This window comes from Suricata suricatta, chromosome 11 (genome assembly GCF_006229205.1).
Source record: "Suricata suricatta isolate VVHF042 chromosome 11, meerkat_22Aug2017_6uvM2_HiC, whole genome shotgun sequence".
NCBI lineage: Eukaryota > Metazoa > Chordata > Mammalia > Carnivora > Herpestidae > Suricata > Suricata suricatta.
Genome location: NC_043710.1, coordinates 100,463,875 through 100,473,672, shown reverse-complemented (window position 1 = coordinate 100,473,672; position 9,798 = coordinate 100,463,875).

Sequence of the window (9,798 nt, the reverse complement as noted above, 5' to 3'; positions counted from 1 at the left end):
GGCCATTTCCTTGACCTGCTAAGAATATCTACTGAAAACATACAGAGAACATTCTAAATGCAGGCACATTAGACATATTCTATTTAAAATCAGGAGCAACATGGATAGAGGCTCTGTGATTCAGTCAAGTCAAACCACAAAACTCAGAGATCTTACCTAATATCAAACTTTATTACTAATTCAAAGAACAAAGGTAGCCACAAGAAGTAGGTCAACTGTGGGAGAATTCGGAAGGTTATCACAGCCTCCAGTTCTCTCCATGCTACCTGGTCCAGCCTTAAAGTGGGCTCAGTAATAAGGTATGCTGGAAGTCACTTCCACAAAAGAGGATTAATTTCTACCATGAAACATCTCCATTTTTTACACCAGAAATTACATGGCTCGTACTGACATTTTCCAGTGGGCATGCCCCATAAATGCACAACTGGTTTGTCCACCATAAACAGCCCACACAGATCAGACACCCCTTAATCAAACTAGTTCACATATAAGGACTCTCCATCATGTTTACAAAGAGATTTGATTAGGTCATTTAATGCTTTTTGAGTTTTTCCTTTCTTCCCTGAAGAGGATGAGTTACAGACCAGCTGCTTCCCAGCCATAAAAGGTACAAGGTCTTGGGGGGAAACTACATCTGTTTCTCTGGACAACCCTGGCGAGTACCTGCATCATGACCAGCCTGAGACTGGAGTGCAAGTGCAGTGAGCCTGGCACTCTGTAGAAACTCAAGAAAGGTCTATTAAATAAAAGATTTAATTATTCATAAATTAATCCCTTCTACAGAGAAAACCTAAGAGCAACTATAAACAAATTAGAATTGATAACAGAGTTTAGTTAGGTGAATTAATATAAATTTAATCAATAAATATATTGATTAATATCAAATCAATATGCAAAATTACTTCCATTTCTATCTTCTGCAACAAAAAGAAAAAGTAATTTTAAAATCATCTTTACTATAGCAACAGGAAGCAAAGTTACCTAGGAACAAATCTAACAACAAAAGATGTTTATCACCTTCATGGCAAAAATTATACAACTTTCTTGAAAGGCACTGAAAAATGCCCAAATAGATGGCAAGATGTAGGTTCTCAGAGAAGAAAATTCAGTATCATAAAATATTAGTTTTCCTAAATTGATCTATATAGCTTCAATGTAATTCTAACTAATATGTTAATATTTTGTTTTATTGATGCCAGTAACCTGAATCTAAAACTGTGTATGAAAAGGTCCACACGGTCCTGAGCATGGAGGAGGAAAACGCACCATATCAAATACCGAAACCCATTGTAACATTACAGTAACAGACTCAGTGTGGCGTTGGCACCTGAGTGTACAACAGACCAGTGGGCCAAGCAGAAAGAGCCATGCGTACATGTCAAGTTAACATATGAAAGAGGCAGTCCTGGATGTTAGCAGGAAAAGAAGAGCTATTTAAAACCTGCCATTACCCCTGGTTATCCCTACAGAAGAAAAGTAAAGGTGAACTTCTTTCCTTCCTACATAAAACGCCGTATCCAGTAGATTCTAAACCCAACTGTGAAATGCAAAACTTCAAAACTCTGAGCAGCAACTAGAGAGTATCTCCATAAACATAGGCAAGACATAAAAATCACATACACACACACACACACACACACAAATGAAAGCTATGTTTCACTGTGACAAATGTGACACTTCTATTAAGATGCTATTTTAAAAAGTAAAAAAAAAAAAGCAATGAGCCAGGAAAAGAGAGTTGCAACCCATGTAGTGAACAGAGAATTTGTATCCAGAGTCTATAATAAATTCATGAGTATCAGTAAGAAAGTCACAACCTAACTGAAGACCAGACAAAAATCTGCCCAGTCACATCACGGAGACAAACCTGATCATGGACATATGGAACAATTGTCCACTTTGTCAATTTTATGTCATCAGAAATGCAAAAATTAAAATATTAATTTTTGGTGTGAATGCAGGACAACGAGAACCCGTGTATATTGGGTGGCAGGACGATCCCTTTGCAAAATACTTGAACGTTACCTTTAAAGCTGAAAGGACCATATGAACCACAATTCTGCTCTCAGTGCTACATTCTAGGAGCACCTGCACATGTGCACTGAAGACAGCAGTAAGGTAGGTAAAGAGCAACCACATGAAAATAACCCAAATGCAAATTGCCAAGGAAATCGATAAATTGTGGCAATTAAAAGTGAAGAATATTCTACAGCAGTGAAGCAAATGAACAGCTGCCCACGTCGATGTGGGTCAATGTCAATGAGGGTCAATGTGGAGATAATTCCTAGAAAGAGAGGACCAAGTGCATGTAAATACAGTCCAGGCTGAGACAAGAGTGTGCGCACTGGTGTGGAGGCGCCCCCATTCTTCAGAGAGCAACGTAACTGAAAAACAAGGCATGTAATGCGAAGTCCAAAGAGCAGAGCTAAGGCTGGGGTGAGGGAGCCAGGACAGCCTTGCCTCCCACCTTCCAACACACATAACAGATTCCCGCCACTCATACCCTCCAGCGAACCCTGTTCCTTTATTCCTCCACCAACAGCTCCCTGCTGTTTGAGCCGCACCCTCACACCTCTGCCCAGGGCCAGCTCTGCGCCCTTCCTCAACACCTCTCCCATTCTCAAGACTTGAAAGTAACAGCAGGAGGGTCTAATCTTGTACTGTGGGAATGCAAACTGGTGCGGCCACCGTAGAGAACAATGCGGAGTTTCCTCAAGAAATTAAAAATAGAACTAATCTATAATCCACCAATTGCATTACTAGGTATTTATCCAAAAGATATAAAAATACTAATTTAAAGGGATACTTGTACCCCTATATTTATAGAAGCATTATCTACAATAGCCAAATTATGGAGAGAGCCCAAATGTCCATCGACTGATGATTGGATAAAGATGTGTTACACACGCACACACACACACCACAGAAACACACATACACATTCACAATGTAATATTACTAAGTCACCAAAAATAATGAAGTCTTGCCATTTGCAATGATGTGGATGGAGCTAGAATGTATTATGCTAAGCAAAATAAGTCAAAGAGAAATACCATATAATTTCACTCATATGTGGAATTAAAGAAACAAAACAGATGAACATATGGGCTGGGGGTTGGCAGAAAAGAGAAGGAAATGAAACCAGAGATCCTTAATGACAGAAAACACACTGAGGACTGACAGACAGAGGTGGGTAGAGATGGGCCACATGGGTGACGGGGACTAAGAAGGGCACTTGTTGTGAGGAGCACTGGAGCTTGTACTTGAGTGAGGAATCACTGAATTCTACTCCTGAAACCAATATTGCACCGTACGCTAACTAAAATCCAAATTAAAAAGATAGTAACAGTAACTGATGAAGCATTAGGATGAACAGCACCGCTTCAATGGGAGTGTGACATCACACCAATAATCTGGGTGGACACGGCCTCTGTTGGCCCAGAGCGGTCAACAAGCCCCTGGAAACTTGACTCCAGAAGGCGCCTGTGGTGCCTGAGGGCACCTCCCTTGAGCAAGACTCTCCCACGCATACCCAATTCTGGATAGAGCTCAGTCAACAAGCACTGTGCTCACCCTACTCATTCTGCACGGATTTATGGAGCATTTACAGCCCCTAGGAGCTGGGTCTTCATGGAGCAGTGCGGCCTGTCTCATTACGCTTCCTCCCCTCCATCCCAAAGGCGGTTTTCAGTGGTAATAGCCAAGTGCTGTTAGACATGATCCCGACGTGATTAGCTACTTATTTTCATTTTGCAGAATAGCCATTCAGTGTTCACTCAAGCATTAATGCTTTTTAAAACCAAGCGGGGACTGTACGGGGTAGCATACTCTTAACTGAGTTGGAAATAGTTTGTTGTTCAAAGTGATGCTTGAGATGAACATGATAAAATCACGGGTAAAGGACCAACTTGTTTTTTTTTTTAAGTTACTTTCTCTTGTTACTTCAAATGTATATTAATTTATTTAAAAATAAGAACAGAGAAAATATGTTGTGTGTAATGTGACCTGAGAAAGGAGCTCTATGCACTCCCAGGAACTTAAAGGGGAAAGAAGCCCTTGTCTTTCCTTGCTGTCTCTGGTTTTCATCTGGGCTTTAGAGCAAACTGAACTCATCTGAACATGAATATGAAGGCTCACTTTTATAGAAAAAGATGACATATGACCTGTGATCAAAACTAGTGATCATGAATTTTAACTGATATAACCACATACTTATAAATTTTTAAATTTTTTTATTTTAGTTTTGAGAAAGAGAAAGAGAGAGAGAGAGAGGAGGAGAGACAGAGCATGAGCAGGGGAGGGGCAGAGAGAGAGGAGACACAGAATCCGAGGCAGGCTCCAGGCTCCATGTTGTCAGCACAGAGCCCGATGCAGGGATCAAACTCGCAAACCCTGAGATCATGACCTAAGCCGATGTCAGATGCTTAACCGACCAAATCACCCAGGTGCCCCTAAGCACACACTTGTACATGCTTTCTCTTATTGCCAAAGGTCATAGCTGAGACCGAACTCAAACAAGGTGCCAATTGACCCAGGACCCAGACAAGGAGAAGAAAACTCATCATCTAGTAAGTGGAATTTAGGGTACCAATAGATCACCGTGACAGTGTAGATGGAGCCGGTTGAAAGCCAAAGTCAGAGGCCAAGCTTAGAGGTCAGAAAACAAATACAGCCAGTTAGCGCACCAAACTGAAAGAGGGAGAACAAGAGGCAAACACTTCTGGCATCAGTCCAGAACAATTTCGTCATCGGTTTCAAGATTTACCAAGCCGACTTTTATTTTATGGCTTGAGGGTTTGGAATCCTGGCCCTGCAGCACCCTACCTGCCCCCTTTTAAAGAAACGGGCCCAAAGCTCAACTTTATTAGAATAACAAGCCCAACAATCTACTCAACAGTCAGCTGAGAAGCAGTGAACCGGCCAACGTGGCCGGAGCATCTCAGCACCCTGCAAACCCTGGGCTCCACCAGCCTCGTGCTCTGAACGCTTGAATACCCAGCCTTCTGCGGAACCCCACTCATCAACATTGGGTTTATTCAAGAAAGAAAAACAAGGCTACATAGTGAGAACATGAAGGCTAATAGCGTGCAGGTGATAGAAACTCAACCAGAAATAGCCGAGGCACCAAGAAGTATACTGAGAGGCGTCTCGCGAACCGAAGCTAGAACACTCCGACCTCAGCAACAACACAAGGCGGAACACAGCGCCGCCAGAGGGCTTCCCGTGCCCTCGCCTCCGCTTCCCCCGGGCCTCTTCCTTCCCTCTCTTCGCGTGGACCCGAATGGAAGAACTTGGTCAACAGCCCCAGAGCTGTAGGTCATAAGGAGTCCAGCACTCACAGACTGACTGCCTCCTTTCTTGGATCCCCATTAAAAATCTATAAGGAAAGAGCTTTGTGGCCCAGATCCAGACAAAGTCCCAAACGTGGGCCAGTCAACAGTGGCCAAGACGGCAGACTACCTGGACTGGCCCCGCTCGGATCAGTGTCTGTCCGCATGCTGGTCAATGGTAGTGCAGGGATGAGGTCATGGAAACATACAGCCATTCAGGCAGAAACCGCAGACACACACTGGGGGCTGCTATTCGCAGCAGCGGCAGATGCAGAGCGTAGAAACAGTGAATAACCACCCAACAAAGCAAATTTACAATGACTGGGTTAACAGCACAGTATTTTACTGCATTCAGAACAATCAGCTGTCCCTGACTATAAGTACTGTGCCCTTCGTATAACCGTATTCAAGAATCATTGAATGTGTGGGGCTCCTGAGTGGTTCAGTCAGTTAAGCATCTGACGTTGGCTCAGGTCATGATCTCACAGTTCATGAGTTCAAGCCCCATGTCAGGTGAGCTTAGCCCTGCTTTGGGTGAGTCCAGCTTCTCTCTCTTTCTCTCTCTCCCTCACTGCCCCTCATAGGATTCTCTATCTCTCAATCTCTGCTCCTTGCTCACTTGCAAGCTCTCTCTCCAAAAAAAAAAAAAAAAAAAAGTCATTGCACATCCGTCTTCCAGATAAAGACAGAGACTTTCCTTTTTCCAAGATGGTGCTAGAACTCTCAGGCCGGTGAGTGTACACCGTCCATGTCACATACACGAAGGTCACTCTAGTGGAAGGGCAGGGTAACCAAGAAGGAAGATTGAGGTCCCACTCCACTCCTGTGCACTCTGTGACTATGGGCATAACGGTGAACCTCTCTGAGCCATAGTACGCTCACATGCCAAGCAGAGAAAAGAGTATGTTCCTTGCAAGGTGGTTTAGAGGTTAGAGAAAACGCATTAGGCGCGCCAAACCTGATCCATGGGAGCTACTGTATTATTAATACACGGAATGGCTTCCTCATTACCCCTGAGAGCTAGAGCCCACTGGCCTTGGGAATGTCTTCGGGCTGTGTTCCATTTCATACTAACCTACTTCCTTGTGAAAAGCTCTTTCCCACTCAATATGCCCACAAGAGACGGTTAATATAGATTCCAATTAGGTTGTACTATAAAAAAAGGAAGGTTGGGGGGCAGTTTTCATTTTGGCTGTCCCCAGAGGTTTACTTACTTTATATCCAAAATCCAAAGATGACTTTAAAATGTGAGCTAAAGCCAGTCCAGCTGCACTAATACTCTGAATCATGTATGTATATGTGGAAAAACCATACACATATAGTGACATATGTAAATTACATGTATATCACTTTTATTTACTACTTTACATACTTGTAGTATTACATATAATTCAATTTTTATTTCATTTTTTAGATGTCCCAAGATATTATTTTTTTAATGAAATCGAACCACCATTCAGGAAAACTGTAGCTGGCACCGTCTTTGAAACTGGGGCATGCAGAGCAGAGCAGAAGTCACCACCAGGATTTTGGACTATTACTCCTTTCATTTTATAAGGGGAGAAACTGAAGGTCAGAAGGTGAACTGACCAGTCTGAGGTCAGCTAGTGCATGCGGCCAGAGGGAAGGGGGAGACCCCCAGACTGGCCCAGGGGACCCCTGGGAGGCAGCTGCCAGCAGACCCCTTCTCCCTCAGACGGACCTGATAGAGGGGAAGACACAGGCCTTCCTCCCATGCTCTCCCCTGGCCACTTTCTCTGGCCACATTTAAGTGACTTGAGAATTAACCATTATTTTGCAATGACTAAAGCCCCATTAACAGATAATAAAAAAAATAGCTTTCATTAAGGTGACTTCAAATAGCAACAGTGATAGAACCCACAGTGCGGCCAACTCAGGATTAAAAACGATTCCCATATTCTTGTCTCCGTCTCCTGCTTTGATTCACTTCATACACCAGCAAACCCGAATGCTTGTGACATTCTGTATTCCCCGCACCAGTTCATGGCTCCATGCTTTTGCCCCTGCAGACCACGCTGGCTGGAATTCCCCTCTGACCTTTCTTGGCTCACATATGTAGGAGACAGCTCCGGGAGCACCTCCTCCAGGAAGCTTTCCATCATTCACCTTTGTGTCCTGGCCATGACAGGCCTCAGTGAAGGTATGTTGAGCACTGAATGCTGAAGTAAGAGGCTCCTCACTCTGCATGTCTCCCAGTCCTGACCTGTGGCAGTCATTCCAACAGCATCTCCTCCAACAAAAGAATCAAGCTGTGTCTGCCACAGGCCACTGAAGCTATGAAATGTCTGCTACAAAGTGTTGTCTTTCTGGGAAGAGAAGACAGGAAGTAGAAGGAAGGAAGCTCAGCAGCAGGGGGACAAGAGGACATAAGCGGAGAAACACCACCATGGTACTTGGGCCAGGAAACAGCCTGGACAGACATCCCAATTTGTCTAAACCCACTGCTACTTCTCTCGTGGTTTTCAGCAACTTGGCCTTTGGCCTAGGGTTTGCAGTCATCTCCAGCAAGAAGCGGAGGGCTGAGGAAGTGAACTGGGCCCACAGCACATTCACATACAAGACCTTCACCCCTTTAAGTGAACTCCGCCCCGAGTTATACCTGGGCCTAGCTGTTCATCCTGCAGACAGAGAGCCATGGGAGGTCCTACAAAGCAGGGCTGTTCCCCCAGATAGAACTCAAGAGGGCATTACACAAAACACAAGTCTGGCCTATCAAGACTAGGTGCTCCTGGGCACAGCCCCATTTGTCAGCCTCCAACGAAGCCAGCACCTCAGACCCTGCCCCAAACTGGGTACATACGGCTCCAGGACAAAATTCCAGGCCAAATCTCAAATGTGAATTTCTTTGACTCTGAGTCTTATCTATACAGCTTAACAAATCACATTTATTCAAGCTCATTCACTGACAAACTTTGGCTGGCGTCCAATGCCCCCAGCGTGAGACCACGCTGTGGTCCGTGGTGTTCTATGGCCAACAATTAGCTCCAGGATACAATACCAACTGCCATTTCCGTTCTGGTCCTGGTTGCCATGGGGATCACCTCGTGCTTCTTTGTGGGAATCAAACGTAATGCTTTTGCTAATGGCCCAGCATCTTGACTCTTGGGACACAAGAAGCATTAAGCAATCAGAGCCCTTATATTTGAAACTCCTCTGCTGCCTTAGGACCCTACGTGTTGATGAAGAAGGGCAGGGGACACAGGAAAGGAGTGTGCGCCACTCCATCAGCCAAGAGGTCTCTACTGGTCCTTTCCTTTGCTAGTGGAGTTTAGAGGTTTTCATTAATTTAAGAAGAATAGGAGACACCAGATAGTTACACAATGGGGGGAACAAAACGCTGGGCTCTACACCTGACTCATCCATCAACTCTCTTTGAACCAAGACAATTCATTTACTAAACTTCTCTGGGCCAGTTTCCTCATCAGTAAATTGCAGAGTTTGACAAAAAGTATTTCAAAGTTCTACCAGTTGGTATTTTAACCATTTGTCCTGCTCTCATCTTACAAAGTAACTTCTCCCCTACATGGAAATGATAAGAGTGATCAGGTGAAAGGACTTTAAAAATAGTAAGACAGGGCGCCTGAGTGGCTCAGTTGAGGGCCCAACTTCGGCTCAGGTCATGATCTTGCAGTTCATGAGTTTGAGCCCCACATTGAGCTCTGTGCTGATAGCTCAGATCCTGCTTTGGATTCTGTGCCTCCTTCTCTCTCTGTTCCTCCCTGACTCATGCTCTGTCTCTCTCTCTTTCCCTCTCCATAAAATAAACATTAAAAAAATTTTAATAGCAAAACTGAAATTAAGACACATTTCAAGTCAAAGGGCAGAGGCTAGCAGAGACCAGAGCTGAAGGCTGAGAGGGAGCTACGGGTCTGAAGTTAGGTGAGTGCAGTCTGGCACCAAGGAGCCCGGGGTCTCCGAGAGCACACCCAGATGTGCAGGGAGAGCACACCACTGCCAAGACGCAGAGGCATCAGGAAAACCCAAAACCAGAGATCCTATCTGAGCAACACGGTGGATTTCCAAGCCAGAAAATCAGGGGTCAAAAGCCAGTGGGAGGCTGGAAAGGTGGGAGATCAGGCCATGCGTGTCCTAGGCCACCTTGGAAGTCTGCTTCAGAGTCTGAATGAAAGATGCAGGGAAAAAACTCCCTGGAACAGTCTGTTTGAAACCTGCAGGATCCAATGAACGAGTGGTGTGTGGCTGAGACGCAGGCACCATGGGGTTCGCTCCCCACATCTTCTGCTGCCACTGAGGTCCTTTTCAAAGCCCCTGGGCCACACCTGCTCCTCTCTCTACCCTGCACTTAACTCCGCGCTCTCTTTTCTCAGATCTTAGGGCTTGCAGAGGAGAGCTTATTACTTCAACAAATATGTACTGAGTGCCTACTGTGGGCCAAATACCACCACAGGAACTGAATATAACGGTGTATTTATTGCTACTTAAAAGT